The sequence below is a fragment of the Budorcas taxicolor genome, chromosome 17 (assembly GCF_023091745.1).
Source record: "Budorcas taxicolor isolate Tak-1 chromosome 17, Takin1.1, whole genome shotgun sequence".
Lineage (NCBI taxonomy): Eukaryota > Metazoa > Chordata > Mammalia > Artiodactyla > Bovidae > Budorcas > Budorcas taxicolor.
In genome coordinates this window covers 57,815,542-57,827,725 of record NC_068926.1, presented here as the reverse complement: position 1 = coordinate 57,827,725, position 12,184 = coordinate 57,815,542, and the positions used below count along the sequence as shown (strand labels likewise).

General features: G+C 48.9%; 1 protein-coding gene across 1 annotated transcript in view; it reads right to left on the bottom strand.

Moving 5' to 3' along the window:
- NOS1 (nitric oxide synthase 1) overlaps positions 1–12,184 on the bottom strand; it is a 188,630-nt gene that overhangs the window by 132,795 nt on the left and 43,651 nt on the right. The gene's annotated exons all lie outside the window — the stretch shown is intronic.

Below are 12,184 nucleotides of genomic sequence, written 5' to 3'. Positions count from 1 at the left end.
GGGTGGTGTGAATTATGGCTTGAAGGACCACTCTGGCTGTTGTATGAAGGACAGACTAGAGATGGGCCAGGGTGGAGTCAGGGAGACCAGAAGGGGACTGTTGCAGTTGCCCAGATGAGACAGGATGGTGGCTTAGGCTGCAGAAGAGGCAGTGAAGGTGGAGGAAATGGGCTGAGGCAGAGACGGCCTGCTGGCCACCACAGAGCCACTTCCATAGCGTATTGTTGTGGCTGGGAAGCAGCTCTCTTGCTAGAGACTGCACTTCCCAGTGCCCTTTGTGGCTGGATAAGGTCATGTGACTTGTTCTCACCAATGAAATGAGAGCAGAAGTGATGGCCTCACTTCTGAACTGAAGCAGTTAAGAGCAAGTGTGTCTTTTCCACCTTCTCTTTTCCTGTCCATTGGTTGGAAGCAAAAAGCCCTACAAGATGGAGGAGGCATAAGATGGGAGTCCCTTGGGTCCCTGAATCACCATCTGGACCCCTAAGTGGACTTTATTTGACCTATGTACACATTTCTCTTCTACAGAGCCACTGAGATTGTGGAGTCTAACTGTTACAGTTAGACAAAGCAATGGGCAGACCAGTTAGGAGAAAGAGCCAGCAGGACTTGGTGATGGATTGGATGAGTAAGGAGGTCAAGAATAACTTCTATGTTTTGGCTTGAGCAATTGTGCAGAGGAAGTTAGTGTTTCCCGAGCTGAGGAAGATGAGAAAGATGGAAAAGAGTTTTCTGCCCCCCCCCCCTTCTTTCTTCCTTCCTTTTATTTCTTTGTAGGAGTGAAGAGTTAAGTTTAGAACATGATGTTTGCAATGTTTGGGAGACATTCGAATGGAGATATTAAGTAAAAAGTTAGATGTAAGAATTCAGAAGAGGTCTGAGCCAGTGATGTAGTTTGAGATTTGTTGTTTTGTAGACAGCGTTTGAAGTACATAGTAGGTCCTTGATAAATGTTCTCTGAATCGGAATGTGAGTCATGTCTTCTTCACTTCTACTCAGCATTTGGAAGTCGATGAGCGCAAATCATCCCAAAGCAGTTAATGACCTCTATCCCCACCCCAACAGCAAGCTGAACAGCCACCCACTCTCTGCTCTGCGCTTCCCTGCTCAGTGAAGGAGAGTCCCTTTGAGCTCAGAAAAAGTTGAGAATCTAGCTATTCAAAGGCTGAATGAAGGTAATTCTGATGACGCTTGAAACTGCCTTCCTGCTGTGTTGGGTAAAACACTCCTCTTTGATGCAATGAAATCACTTGTATCTCTGCCTTTTATGTCCTCAAGCAACTTCACCTAATGGGCTGGGGTATGAAAACAGAGTGTGAAAGAGCAAGGCTGGGCTTCACCTGCCTGCAGATGGGGCCACTTGTCTCTTCCCGGGTCTTTTATTCCCCAGGTTTTATAGCACCTGCTGCATAGGGAAGGTCTTCTGGGCAGACTGGGGAGGCAGTTTGGAAGAAATATTTGGCAGAGCTGGTATTTTCGCCCAATGGCCTCTAACTCCAGGGAAGCAAAACAAATATAGTCACCCCTCAGCATCCATGGGGGATTGGTTCCAGGACACCACCCCCCACCCTCAGTGATCCCAGAATCCATGGATGCTCAAGTCCCTCATATACAATGGGGAAGCACAATTGGCCTCTAGTATCTGTGGGGTCTGCATCTGTGGGTTTAGATTCTTGAACTCCAGGAACCAAGGACTGAAAATGCAGAACTGGTGATTGCAAAGCACTGGGATTGGCAGTTGGGCGCCTCTGCAGAACTGGATGTGGAGGGCTGATTGGACCTGCAGGGGCCTGCCAGTGGGACTCAAAGAAACCGGCCACATTGGGGACTTGAAGAATTGGGGAGTACAGGCTCTCTCTAAAGGGATGGCTGCAATGGGGTTCCAGAGATTGTTACCATGTGGAATGCAAGTCCAGTATCACTGGGTCTTCTGACTTCTCAAGAGATGCTTCAAATACAGATTTTATATGAAATCTGAATTTAAAATGCTGGCAACTAATTACATTTAAACAGTGTTTGTGGGCCAAACAAAGAACATGTGCTTGTGCATATGATGTCTTGAAACTAGCTTGCAGCCCTCAGGGACTTGTGGGGTGGACGTGTGCCTCTTTCCTAAGTAATTACCCGTGGGGGGGAAATATGTAATCATTTTGGAATTGCTATTGAACCAGTGCAAGTTCATCAACTCAGCTCTATAAATTGTGAACCGTAATTCGTGTGGGTGTGTGTATTTTTAAGCCCCTCTTCCCTGATAGCTCAGTTGGTAAAGAATCTGCCTGCAATGCAGGAGACCCCAGTTCAGTTCCTGGGTTGGGAAGATCTGCTGGAGAAGGGATAGGCTACCCACTCCAGTATCTTGGGCTTCCCTTGTGGTTCAGCTGGTAAAGAATCCACCTGCAATGTGAGAGACCTGGATTCGACCCTGGGTTGGGAAGACCCCCTGGAGAAGAGAAAGGCTACCACTCCAGTATTCTGGCCTGGAGAATTCCATGGGCTGTATAGTCCATGGGGTCACAAAGAGCCAGACATGACTGAGCGGCTTTCACTTCATTTCACTTCACTTTGGTGAGGTAAGCCTTTTAGGTTTTTCAATAAGTGAGAAAGAAAGTCAAGATAATGGTGATGGGAAGCAAACCAGACCTCAAGTGGGGGGGCTGGGTGTCTCGCTCGCTGCTGAATCCTCGGAACTGAGCAGGTGCTCAAAAATATTGTTGGATAAAGTAATGAATGGGAAGGGATGGGCGAATAAAAGTGGAAGCAACCACAGAATCAGGTTTTCATGTTTCAGAGCGTGGGAACCCTTAGTGGCCCAATGGTCCCCCAAGCCCCACATTATCGTTCTGCTACATTTATTTATTTCTTAGGTAAGCGTATGTGCTTGCCTACACTGGGGCTTAGTTGCTTAGTTGTGGTTTGTGGGGTCTTAGTTCCCTGATCAGGGATTGCACCTGGGCCCCCTGTGGAGGAAGCGTGGAGTCTTAGCTACTGGATCACTAGAGAAGTCCCAGGTCTGCTACATGTCAGTGATCTTCTGAAGAGGTCACCTTTTGGGTGCTGGTGCAGTGTATAATGATTGGTTCTTTCCTTCCTCCCTCATTCTCTCCCACCCCTCTACTGTCATAAGTATCGAAGAGAATCAGAGAATCAAGAGGACGCAGAGCCCCGTGTCCACACAAGCTTCACCCTACCATCCAATCCAGTTTTCTTACTGCAAGAAGAGGGACATCATCCTGTCACCCCCTAACTTCATCAGTGGCCTTCCATTGCCCTCAAGATAGAATGAACTACTAACTCCTATCAAGTGCATCTTCTGCCCAATCCTCCTTCCCCGGCTCTCCCCTCCCCCACCCGATGACCTAGACTCCAGCCAAACACAGAGACTCACAGTTGTTAGCAGGGGCTCACCCCGGGCCTTTGCACAAATGCTTCTTTATGCCTTTAAGACATTTCCACTCCCTCTTTACCTGGCTAAACCCTACTTCTCCTTCACATCTCAGCTGGGACCTCACTGCCCCTAGGAGGCCTCTCCTATCTCCTGACACTGGGCTACATGGCCCCCTCTGGGTTTCCTGAGTTCCCTGGGCTCCGTTCCAGCACAGATCACACGACTCTTGGCTCCCTGCCTGCCATCTCTGTCTCTGTGTCATGTTCAGGCTTGACTGGCTTTCTGTTGCCTAACAGAGTTGCAGGAAAGACTTCTGAATGAATACCATCTCTTTCCCCTCTGCCTCCCGAGCCTGCAGGGCCCTGTGGATTAGAAAGAGAGCTAATGGTCCTCCACAGGGTAGGGAGCTTGAGCTTACGGAAGGGGCCCCCTGTCCCCACAGCTCTAATCAACCACAGAGCAGGAACCCACACCAGCAGCAAGTCAGGGTCAAAAGAAAGCATTGTTCCCTTCTGGGGGGGTTCTCAGGTAGAGACCTCACAAAGTCAGTGACACTTCTGGTGTCAAGGGAGTGTCCTATGGGACAAAAGACCTGGAAACGGGTGTGTGTGTGTGTTACACCCCAGTACTTTGCAAGGGTCTCAAATTCAGAGTCGTCAGCAGCATTGTCCCCAGGTGCTGGGTAAGAGGCTCTGTGGTGTAGTGGTTACTTCCTCTGACTGTGGTGTCCAGCTTCCTGGGTTTGAATATTGTCTCTACTATAATTTTATTTATATAATATTACCCAGCTGAGTGCCCTTGGTCAAGCCATTAAATTTCTGTGTGCCTCAGTTTCCTCCTCATGTAAAATTGTCTTGAAGAGGACAGTATTACGTGTTGGGGTTGGAATGGGCATTCGGTGGGTTCAGTGCTGGGCTGGTGTGGGGTGTAGGAAGAGCTGGAGAAACCTCTGTGTTTGTTCTTGCTCTGCTTTGGGGACTGACATGAAGATGATTCTGCTCACCGCAAGGCCCGGCCTCCCCTCCCAGCTCTCCTGGAGACTCTCCAGGCAGCCCTGAGCAGGTTCCTTCTCCTTCCAAGGTCTCCCCAGCTGCTCAAGGAGTCTCCCGCCTTGGACGGATGGGCCGTGCCAAGCATTTGGGAAACAGCTGTTTGACCACGTGGCCCAAGCCTACCCTTTTGGGGTGCAGATTAGAAGGCAGGTGGGTGGGAAATGGGTCTGAATCACCGTGGGGACTGACTAGTCTGTGGAAGCCCTGGATGACAGGGGTACAGGGCCAGCAAACCAGGGGAGCCACAGGCAGGGTGACCGACGGTGCCGGTTTGCCTGGGACTGTCCTAGTTTTATCAGTGAACCTTCCACCTACTGGAAACTCCCTCGGCCCTGGGCACACTGGGACCATTGGTCACCCAAGCACATCAGACACCCCCTAAGTGGGATCCTAACACTTCTTGGATAACGAGGTTGAGGACAGATCGGGTGTGGCTACTGGGGAGCTGACAAGGGCAACCCCAACACCTCACCCCCGCTGTTGTGGGCTGCCAGCCTTTCTCTTCTTGCATAATTTTCCCCCAGATGTCAGGAACCCTATGAACTGAAAGCTGAGACTTTTCCAGCCACGGGGCCTGTTCAGGCTAGACCCTCTACCTGGACCTGCCTTCCTCCCCTCCTTTCCTCCAGCAACAAAGGTTTATTGTATAGTACAGGGAACTGTAGTCATTATCTTGTAATAACTTATTATGGAAAATAATTTTAAAAATAATGTATGTGCACAACTGAATCACCTTGCTATGTACCTTAAACATTGTAAGGCAGCTATATATCAATAACAAATATATATATATTAAAAAGAAAAGAAATCTTACTCATGGCTCAAGATCCAGGTCAACTCTCAGCCCCCATTTCCTCACCTGCTGGCTGGCCAGCCGGGTTCCAGGCAGAGTGGCAGTCACCCCTCCCCTCACACGACCCCTCTGGGACCCTGTGAAAATCCCTCCAGCCGGCTGCTGGTGCCCACAGGCAAGGTGCTGGGACACCTCCATCTCCTCGTCCACACAACAGAAACGTAAAAGAAGCGACCTCTTAGGGGTACCAGGACACATACCTCCCTTCTCCCCTGGTCCTTTCCTCTCACCTACTTAAGAACTGGAAGCCCAGAGTGTGATTTGGTGAAGCCACTATGGAGAACAGTACGGAAGTTCCTCAAGAAATTAAAGAGTTGCCATTTGATCCAGCAATCCCACTCCCGGGCATAGATCTGGACAAAACTATAATTCAAGAAGATACATGCACCCCAATGTTCATAGCAGCATTATTTACAACAGCCAAGATGTGGAAACAGCCTAAATATCCAGCGACAGATGAATGGACAAAGAAGATGTGGCGCGTATACACCATGGAATACGACTCAGCCATCACAAAGAATGACATAATGCCATTTGCAGCTACACGGATGGACCCAGAGGTGACCGCACCAAGAAAAGTCAGAGAAAGACAAATACATGATGTTACTTATACACAGAATCTAAAATAAGGCACAAGCGAACCTATCGACAAAACAGAGAGACTCACAGACACAGATAGCAGACTTGTGGTTGCCAAGGGGAGGGGACGGGGGAAGGATGGATTGGGAGTCAGGGATTAGCAGAGGCAACCTGTCACATATAGAATGTATGCACGACGAGGTCCTACTGTATAGCCCAGGGAGCTCTAGTCAATATTCTGTGATAAACCACGATGGAAAAGAATACGAAAAAGAATGTGTATATATGTGTAACTGAATTACTTTGCTGTGCAGAAGAAAATGAACAAACTGTAAATCAACTGTACTTCAAAAAAAAAAAAAAAAAAAAAAGAACCAGGCTTACATATGTATCCATCCCAGGCTGGCCTTTAGCTCTCTGTACACACGTGATGTTTGATTGTTAAATCGCAGATTTCAAAAACCTCCTTTCAAAGGCCTTGAAAGAGCCTTTGGCAAGACAACTATGAGCACAGGGAACATCTGTCACGTGCTTACCACGGCCCTGTGATGTTCTAGGCTGCAGCCGCTTTGAATTCAGACATCGCTGCTGGTCTATCACATGTTGACCACATGCCAGTCACGGCACAGAGTGCTCCACACCAGTAATTCTCAGCAGGGCTGAGTTGGACCCCAGGGGACTCGAGGCAACATCTGGAGACATTTTTGTTGCCACGACTGGGGGAGCGGTGCTACTGGCATCTAGTAGGTGGAGGTCTAGGACGATGCCTGATGCCCTACAAAGCACAGGGAAGCCCCGTATCACGAACAGTTATCCAAACCTATGTATCGACCGTGCCAAGGTCCGGAGACCCTGCTCCACCTGTGTGAGCTCTTATTTCATCCACCCGATGGCCATGGGACGTGGGTAAAACGGAGGAGGAAATGGAGACTCAGGTCCTGGCACATGCCCGGAGGAATCAAGATGGGGCCCCCAGCAAATATGATGCCGAGTAGCATGCTCTTTTTGCCCCGGCTTGGGGGGAGCAGACTTGGAGGGGTGTGTAGAGGTGGCAGGAGATGACGGGATGCTTGGCTGGAATTGGGGGACCCTCCTGATTAGCTGAGTGCAGCCCTGTCTGAGGGTCACTAGAGGGTTGGCTTGGGGCAGAGTGGCTTGCCAGAGCCCAGAGCCAGCCCTTTGGGAATTCTCCCGGCTGGCCAGAGCCACCACCAGATGGGAGGCCGAGTGGAACTTCATATCTGACCCTCTGCAGCCAGCAGCCCCCAAGCTTGGCAAGCAGCCCTCCCCGTGTATGAAAAGGGTCTGTTGGCAACACTGTATATCCTGCTGCTGGTTCTAGAAGACCTGTCACTGAAGATACAGTACCTCACACACCACCCCACATCACACACACACACACAGACACACACACAGACACACATATACAGACACACACACACAGACACACACACACACAGACAACACACACAGACACAGACACACACACAGACACACACACACACACACACGGCTTCAATCCCTTGGGTGCCGTGAGCTGTGATGGAGACTGAAACCATCCATCTCTCTGTCACACGCCTGCTCCCGCTTTTCCTTAGGAACCTGGTAGACACCAAGCTACAATAATGGGGATCTTGGTCCCCTACATCAAGCTGAAGGGAAAGCATCAACATTTCTGGGTGCAGCCAAGGACATTCATGACTGGCAAGGGGAGGGTGTCCTTTATCTGCCTCTGGCATGCCCTAAGCCACCAGAAAGGCCTGGTTGGTCCCCTCCCTCCTGTGAGCTGCCTGCCAGCACTTCACTCTCTTGATCCACTTCCGGGAAGATACAACCAGCTTCACACCTTGGGGACCCAGGGGTCCTGAGGCGTTACAGAATCATTCTAAAGAGGCACAGTTCTTAATTGCAGCAGGGTTTCCCGGTAATGGAAGGTTTCTGTCAGGCACCAGGCATTGTGACCCACTGTCACCTTCAAGTCTCTGATACTGAACCCCATTTTCTGATGCTCAGAGAGGTGAGGGCTTTCTCCCAAGATCACAGAGCATGTGTGTGATTTCAGGGTTTTCTAGTAAGTTGAGAATTGTCACAGCACATGCAGAAGGGTCCAGGGTAGAGCTGGCATACGGGAGACACCCCAGACCAGCCCATGTCCCTGGGGGGGCTCGGGAAGCCCTGTGCAACAAGTGACAAGGGTTGTTCCCCACTAGGCTCGCACCTGGCTGCCTCCCAGGTGTCGGGGGCATGCTCTTCTTTTGTGGTGGTTGAAACACACACACTTGCCATCGATGACTCTTTTGATCAAAGCCTTCTTTAGAAATAGGGCCATGACCCACTTTGTAGCGATTACACATCTGAGAAAGGTCCCAGCTCCTGAAGTTGCATCTTTTGTGCCCTCGCCCTGTCCAGAAGTTGCATTCTTCCCTGCTGGTTTACTTGATTAGCCAGGTCTGAGCCCAGCACAGGGAACACCAGCATGAGGGCAGCACACCTCTGCCTGGCACATCCCGTGTGCTGAGGAGAGATGGTGTTAGCTTGGCACCCACTCTCTGAGGGGTGCTTTGCAGTCTCATGCCTTCTCATCCTCTCAGTGGTCCTGCGAGGTTGGATTACCATCACTTCCTCTTTGAGGCCTAGCAGCTGGGGCTTCCAGGGGTTTGTGGTTTGCTCAAAGTCCTGCAGTCAGACGGTGGCAAAGGTAGGGCAAGGAACCAGGCCTGGGCTGGGGCGTGTCTCCCCATCCCTGTGGGTCTGAGCTTGGGAAGCCTGCCCTGCTGCCCTGATGGGGTCAGGAAGGGATGAGATCATTCTCTTGGCCTTCTGGGTTCTACCACCTTTTGAAGTTCAAGGCAGTTTCTTCAACAATGGGACCAGCTCTACACTCTTGCTTTTAACCTGAGCAAACAAGGCTGGCTAGCTGGCTACAATTCTCCAGTAACTTTCAAGTATCCAACGCAACCAAGCCAGATAGGCGAAAGAGTTTCCTTCTGCTGACCCGGGCAAGGAAATCATATTATTGAATTACGGTTCATTTGCAAACTTCCCTTGACCAGCCAGTAGGCTGGCTTCCTGACCCCATTAATCAGATAGTCAACTTCCATGTTCAGGGTGGCCCAGTCAGTCTGAGGCTGGTCCCAAAGGACAGTGGCCTGACCTTTGTGGAGTGAGAGGTCAATGATCGAAACATGGCTCAGATTCCCATGGATCATTTCAATTTCTGGGAGAGTTACCTAACTCCTCAGAGTCTCAAATTTCTCACTCATAAAATAGGGATGGTAACAGTATTTGGCTGTCTGGGGAGACCTTACAAATAGCTATGAAAAGAAGAGAAGTGAAAAGCAAAGGAGAAAAGGAAAGATATAAGCATCTGAATGCAGAGTTTCCAAAGAATAGCAAGAAGAGATAAGAAAGCCTTCTTCAGCGATCAATGCAAAGAAATAGAGGAAAACAACAGAATGGGAAAGACTAGAGATCTCTTCAAGAAAATTGGAGATACCAAGGGAACATTTCATGCAAAGATGGGCTCGATAGAGGACAGAAATGGTATGGACCTAACAGCAGCAGAAGATATTAAGAAGGGGTGGCAAGAATACACAGAAGAACTGTACAAAAAAGATCTTCATGACCCAGATAATCACGATGGTGTGATCACTCACCTAGAGCCAGACATCCTGGAGTGTGAAGTCAAGTGGGCCTTAGAAAGCATCACTACGAACAAAGCTAGTGGAGGTGATGGAATTCCAGTGGAGCTATTTCAAATCCTGGAAGATGATGCTGTCAAAGTGCTGCACTCAATATGCCAGCAAATTTAGAAAACTCAGCAGTGGCCACAGGACTGGAAAAGGTCAGTTTTCATTCCAATTCCAAAGAAAGGCAATGCCGAAGAATGCTCAAACTACCACACAATTGCACTCATCTCACACGCTAGTAAAGTAATGCTCAAAATTCTCCAAGCCAGGCTTCAGCAGTATGTGAACCATGAACTTCCAGATGTTCAAGCTGGATTTAGAAAAGGCAGAGGAACCAGAGATCAAATTGCCAACATCCTCTGGATTATCGAAAAAGCAAGAGAGTTCCAGAAAACCATCTATTTCTGCTTTCTTGACTATGCCAAAGCCTTTGACTGTGTGGATCACACTAAACTGTGGAAAATTCTGAGAGAGATGGGAATACCAGACCACCTTACCTGCCTCCTGTGAAACCTATATGCAGGTTAGGAAGCAACAGTTAGAACTAGACATGGAACAACAGACTGGTTCCAAATAGGAAAAGGAGTATGTCAAGGCTGTATATTGTCACCCTACTTACTTAACTTATATGCAGAGTACATCATGAGAAATGCTGGGCTGGAATCAAGATTGCCGGGAAAAATATCAATAATCTCAGATATGTAGATGACACCACCCTTATGGCAGAAAGTGAAGAGGAACTAAAAAGCCTCTTGATGAAAGTGAAAGAGGAGAGTGAAAAAGTTGGCTTAAAGCTCAACATTCAGAAAACTAAGATCATGGCATCTGGTCCCATCACTTCATGGGAAATAGATGGGGAAACAGTGGAAACAGTGTCAGACTTTATTTTTTTGGGCTCCCAAATCACTGCAGATGGTGACTGCAGCCATGAAATTAAAGGACGCTTACTCCTTGTAAGGAAAGTTATGAGCAACCTAGATAGCATATTCAAAAGCAGAGACATTACTTTGCCAACAAAGGTCAGTCTAGTCCAGGCTATGGTTTTTCCAGTGGTCATGTATGGATGTGAGAGTTGGACTGTGAAGAAGGCTGAGCGCTGAAGAATTGATGCTTTTGAACTGTGGTGTTGGAGAAGGCTCTTGAGAGTCACTTGGACTGCAAAGAGATCCAACCAGTCCATTCTGAAGATCAGCCCTGGGATTTCTCTGGAAGGTATGATGTTAAAGCTGAAACTCCAGTACTTTGGCCACCTCATGCGAAGAGTTGACTCACTGGAAAAGACTCTGATGCTGGGAGGGATTGGGGGCAGGAGGAGAAGGGGACGACAGAGGATGAGATGGCTGGATGGCATCACTGAATCAATGGACTTGAGTTTGAGTGAACTCCGGGAGTTGTTGATGGACAGGGAGGCCTGTCATGTGGCAATTCATGGGGTCGCAAAGAGTCGGACAGGACTGAGCGAGTGAACTGAACTGAACAGTATTTGGAAGACTTTTTTTCCCGTTTAGTATGCATTTTCCTTTCTTATCAGCACCCCCATCTTTTAAGGGGTGGTTTGTCTTTCTCTGTTGGACGATTATTCATTCTGCTCATCCTTTGCCAAGGGGTGGGTAAGACTTAGCCTAGGGGGCCGTAGTGAGGATTAAATGGGTGATGCCTGCAAAGCATTTAATCCAGTACCTGGCATTCAGTGAGGATGCTAACTGTCTCTCTCGGGTAGGAAGCCCCCATGGTGTCCCCGATGACCCTGCCTCCCAGTAATCTTCCTTGCATCCCTCTGAACTGTCCCCCAATGAGGTGTGGCTGGGACCTAGTGATTGCTTCTAACCAAGAGAACCCAGCTAAAGCAATGGCTGTTACTTCCTAGATTTGGTTCTGAAAAGATAGAAGCTTCTCTCTTCTTTCCTTCTCCTATCCTTGCCTTAGAGAGGGTTAAGTGAGACAATGCCTGAAAAGCATTTAACCTTGGCTCTCTCTCTTGGAGTCTTTGCCCTGGGGGAAGCTGGGGAGAAAGCCAGGAGCTGACGACGGAGAGCCCTACTTTGTGGTGAGGAGCCGATGTCTCCTGGCAACAGGCAGCCAGACCCACACTGCAGAGACCTGCTGACTAGCTGGGAAGTGGATCTTCCTGCAATGGAGCCTGGAGATAACTGCTGGTCTTCTGTCTTGCCTCACCCTTTGGGGGGTCTATGAGGACTATGGTTTTATTTTTTCTTTACTTAAAAAAATTTTTGGCTGTACCTGGCAACATGAGACCTTAGATCCCTGATCAGGAATTGAACCTGCATTGGAAGGTGGGGTCCTAACCACTGGACTGCCGAGGAAGTCCTGGGACTGTGGTTTTTAAAGTGTTCTGCTAAAAGTAGGACACGACTGAGCGACTTCACTGTCACTTTTCACTTTCATGCATTGGAGAAGGAAATGGCAACCCACTGCAGTGTTCTTGCCTGGAGAATCCCAGGGATGGGGGAGCCTGGTGGGCTGCTGTCTATGGGGTCGCACAGAGTCGGACATGACTGAAGTGACTTAGCAGCAGCAGCAGCAAGCTCTGAAGCTCTCTAAGGGATTTGCTATTTTTCTGTTAACTATTACTCCAGCAACTGCCAACTCAACCTCTTGAGACCAA